The 4,963-nt window shown below is 40.3% G+C and overlaps 1 protein-coding gene and 1 long non-coding RNA gene across 2 annotated transcripts in view; both read left to right on the top strand.

Annotated features, from left to right (window-relative positions):
- Nucleotides 1–197, top strand: part of LOC128249106 (uncharacterized) — a 4,021-nt gene extending 3,824 nt beyond the window's left edge. Inside the window, exon 2 of the long non-coding RNA XR_008265233.1 lies at nt 111–197. This is a non-coding gene — a long non-coding RNA (uncharacterized LOC128249106). The remainder of the gene's footprint in view (nt 1–110) is intronic.
- Nucleotides 1–4,963, top strand: part of LOC106867571 (organic anion transporter 3) — a 67,151-nt gene that overhangs the window by 26,997 nt on the left and 35,191 nt on the right. The gene's annotated exons all lie outside the window — the stretch shown is intronic.

Below are 4,963 nucleotides of genomic sequence, written 5' to 3'. Positions count from 1 at the left end.
ATATATGCATATATATATGTAGGTATGTGTGTGTATGTATGTATGTATGTATGCATGTATGTATGTATGTATGTATGTATGTATATAAACGTGTTTCTTAAATTTTCCAGGCTAGAAAGACGTTCAACAGTGGCATTATTTCAGGGTTTAGCTGGTGTGTCTCTTCTTTGTGCAGTCCTGGTTAACAACTTTGCAGGTATGTTGATTTTGACTCAATGTTTCAGTACAACTAAAATACCAGCTTTTATTGTCGTTTATCCCTGAGTTAACCCTGCACCCTGCTCGGTAGATGCATAATAATAAATTTTGCTCCTTTTTTTTATACTCCGAATAAGATTACCCGTCAACTTAATCCTTGTTTCAAGCAGTCGTACCAACTTAATCCTTGATTTGAGCATGATTTACTCTCTTCCTCCTAAGGAACGCTTTCAAAGAGTAAAAGTTGCTTTTCAGGTCGATATTGCATTTCATCCTTTCGAGATCCATAAAATAAGTACCAGTTGTGTACTGGGGTTGATGTAATCAATAAACCTATTCCCCACCAAATTACAGGTCTTGTACCTATACTAAAAAGTGTTATCTGACTATTCCATTCAAAATCTTGAGTGATTCTTATTTTACGATGGCAAGTTGTGATTCGAAGGATGCCTGCTTATATTTCTTAGAGAAGAGGACTGTGTACCTGACCTTTTTCAGGACATCCAAGAGGCAAAAGAGGGATGGAGAAAAGTATCCTCAACCTGGAACCTGATTCAAGTGCTTATAACAGAGTGGAGTCCTCAGTACCAGGTTGTAATAGAGTTTAGACAGAGTGGCGGAGTAAGTCGATCACCCAAATGGCCCACAGCTGGATTTGAACTCAGAAGACAAAGAACCGGAACAGCTACCACATGACACCCCGTCCCACGTACCAAACATTGCAATAGTTCACCACCCTTGGATGGTGCTTATTTTATTGACACCAGTAAAATAAAAGGTAAAGTTAACCTCGGCAGGATTTGAAATTAGAACGCGAGAAACCGGTTAAATATCGCAATACTGTTTATAGGCAGACTCAGTTTCATGGCGGAAACTTGCTGTGCTTTAAACTACGTCACGTGTAGTCTGTTCATCGTTACCGTAATGCCTTATTGAACCAGATGAAGGCTTTTAATTGATTATTGGTGAGGAGTGAAAAGGGTATAGTTATACGTGTGGTTAGTTTCTTCATATTGCTTCACCGAAAATTCGCGTACACAGATTACACATATTAATATATACACAGATAGAAAGGCTAAGAGAGAGAGAGAGGGGGGGAGTAAGAGAGAGAGAGAGAGTGTGTGTGAGAGAGAGAGAGAGTGTGTGAGAGAGAGAGAGAGAGAGGGAGAGAGGAGTAGATAAAGACAGAGGCAGTAAAACAGAAATAACATGTTTTCACTATGAAATTTCCAGTCTGTTACAAGCAGCTTAACTAGTACGTGTTTTCTTTACACATACACACACAAACACATACATACATACATACATACATGCATAAAAACATATATGTATATATATATATATATATATATATATATATATATATATATATACACACATGCATACATGTGTGTGTGTGTATTTGTGCGTGTCTGTTGGACAAAAGATTACAGATGGCGAGAATTAGATGCTGGATATATATATTACAGGGTTGAAACAGAATCCTTACAGCTATTTTAAAACTCCGGTAAATGGTTAATATTGCAATGGCTTATATACAAACAGATTTATATTGGGAGACAATATGTAAGCAAAAATATAAGCAACTCGTATGAAGAAATATCCTTGAACGTTCTATTAATCTCGTATAGCAAAAATCTGAAATTGCCGCTTATAAAATAAGAACTTGTAACTTTTCTACAACCATATTTTCTTCAGACGTAAAATGAAATAACGTTTACAATTACTCATTTCAGGACAAAATAAAGTATTTTCCATTATCAATACAGTGTTTAGTATGATGGGCATGTTTGGAAGTAGTGCTTCAAATACCGTAATTTGGTTATACGCACCAGAAGTATATCCTACTAACCTCAGGTATGTAGTATTTTGTTTTTATCACTCTTTAATACTATATGTCCTTATCAATCTTTAATACTATATGACCTTAACAAAACAATACAAACACATTAGTAATTATTTGACTTTTATGGATTTTGGGGAGGCCATAGAAAAAGCTTGGTTTGCATTTGAAGTTTGTGATGTGGTCTTTTTCTTTTTCTGTCAGGCCTTTTCCATGATTGAGTACTAAAGTTGCAAGATTTTCTTAATGTTTTTTTGCTGCCTATAATTTACAACGTTTTCATAAAAGGAGTCATTTTCTAGTATTCTCTGTATTTTCACCCCGCGGTATTCCCCTGGGTAATTTCGCCCCAGCTCCCGGTAATTTCGTCCCCTTGGGTATTTTCGTCCTTCGGTATTTTCCACCTCCCGGTATTTTCGCCCCTCGTTAATTTCGCCCCTCGTTAATTTCGCCCCTCGTTAATTTCGCCCCTTCACCCCTCGGGCATTTCACCCCCATTCTCGAGCATTTCACCCCTCCTCGATATTTTCGCCTCCTCGGTAATTTCGCCCCCTCGGTATTTCCACTTCCCGGTATTTTCGCCCCTTCACCCCTTCCTCGGGATTTTCACTCCTCTCAGGCATTTCACCCCCTCCTCGGGCTTTTCACCCCTCTCCTCGGGATTTTCACCCCCTCTGGGATTTTAATTCCCTTCCTCGGAGAATTTAACCCCCTTCGGGCATTTCACCTCACTCCTCGGACACTGCATCCCCTCCTCGTGCTTTTCAATCCTCCTTGGGCATTTTACCCCCTCTTCGGCCTGTTCACCCTCCTCCTCAGGCTTTCCCCCATCCTCGGGCATTTCATCCCCCTCTTCGTGCATTTCACCCCCTTCCTCATGCATTTCACCCCAATTCTTGGGAATTTCACCTTCAAGTATAAATTCTTTTGAGAATCTCTCCGGAATTGTTTGTGGGTGTTTGTTTATCCAGAATTCTGCCGCTTCTCTTCCATGTATATGGGTAACATTTGTGTAGAGACTAGCAACTACTACCATTTTTTTATCTCCCAGTTCTGGAATATGGTTTAAGAAGTCCATGTCATCTCTGATGAAACTGGGAACTAATCTGCATGAAAGTTTTTAAAATTATGTGCAGCAAGTTGCTTAATCTTTGAGTGCCGGACGCTGGTCCTGCAACAATCCGACACAATTTGAGATTAGTTGGTTTGGGAATCCTTTATATATGGAACATGGAGATCTTTTAAGCTGCTGTTGATCTGTTTGGATTTATGGATTTTAGGAAGTCCATAAAAATTGCTTGTTTTCACTTCAAATTTGGTGAGGTAATCCAACTCCTTTTTGCTAAGTCATCCTTTGATTTGTTGGTAAGTTTACCAGTTTTGCTTATACTTCATTTATCAGCATTGCTATCTAGTTTTCCGTAGAATTACTGGTCATTGAGTCGTTCCAAGGCCATTTCCATGTAATGGTTCTAGTCTATTATACATATATGCATATATGACGGGGAGGGTGTCGTTACTCTCGTTGCTATTGTTGTTTAGCTTACGGTTAGTTTCTGAGCGTGGAGGCGCAATTGCCCAGTGGTTAGGGCAGCGGACTCGTGATCATAGGATCGCAGTTTCGATTCCCAGACCGGGCGTTGTGAGTGTTTATTGAGCAAAAACACCTAAGGTTCCACGAGGCTCCGGCAGGGGATGGTGGTGAACCCTGCTGTACTCTTTCACCACAACCTTTTCTCACTCTTACTTCCTCTTTCTGTTGTGCCTGTAATTTAAAGGGTCAGCCTTGTCACGCTGTGTCACGCTGAATATCTCCGTGAACTACGTTAAGGGTACATGTGTCTCTAGAGTGCTCAGCCAGTTGCACGTTAATTTCCCGAGCAGGCTGTTCCGTTAATCGGATCAACTGGAACCGTCGACGTCGTAAGCGACGGAGTGCCAACAACAGTTTCTGAGCACGAATTCTTTTGATAAAACAATATTCCCGGCTTCACGATGCTTTCAAGTGTAGTGTTTAGTAGAGATCACGTCTCATTATCTAATGCGTGGGGGTTTTCTGGTAAGGTAGCACGGGGATTTCTGAGGGAGATTATACTCCAATTTTTAGCAGTTCGAGCAACCACGTAGATATGAATTAGTTTAGTCATATTCATACCAGAAAACCCGCCGTAGCCGTCACTCACAAGCGAATGGGATCTAGTGACGTGTCATGCAGTCATTAATAACGTTAGATGTCCATGAAATCACGTGCAAACATAGACCTGGAAAATCATCACGAGGGAGAGAGGACAGAACCAGCACTACGCTGGCACTTACTTGCAATTGAAGAGACCGGATCAACATGAAAAGAAATGTCTTGTTTAAGGACATAAATCGCTTCCCACTCTAGGAATCGAACTCACGACCTCAAAATTAATTTCTATACTTTCAGAAACATCGGTTTGGGATTTCTGACGTTATGTGACAGTATTGGAAGTATGATGTCGTCATTTGCCCGTATTTTGGTAAGTTATTCCTTATGCAGTATTCTTTACAAAGCTGATCATTACAAAGTTGAACATTTCTAAGGTGGTCATTCCGAATCTGAACGTTGCAGAATTAAATATTCCCATCATATCTTTTATAATCTTTTCCTTCTTCATTCTTTCTCTCACATTCTTTATTTCTCTGTCAAGCTGTCTGTCTGCCTGCCTGACTCTGCCTGCCTGCCTGTCTGTCTGTCTGTCTGTCTGTCTCTCTGTCTCTCTGTCTCTCTGTCTATCTTTCTCTCTTCTTTCTCTAATTCTCTCTCACACACACTAACTTTCATCTCCCTTTTACATAAATACACCCACATTCTCTCTCTCTCTCTCACACACACACACACTCACACACACACACACACACACACACACACACACACACACACACACACACACACAC

This window comes from Octopus bimaculoides, chromosome 11, assembly GCF_001194135.2.
Source record: "Octopus bimaculoides isolate UCB-OBI-ISO-001 chromosome 11, ASM119413v2, whole genome shotgun sequence".
Classification (NCBI taxonomy): Eukaryota; Metazoa; Mollusca; class Cephalopoda; order Octopoda; family Octopodidae; genus Octopus; species Octopus bimaculoides.
This window is presented reverse-complemented; position numbering and strand designations above follow the sequence as displayed.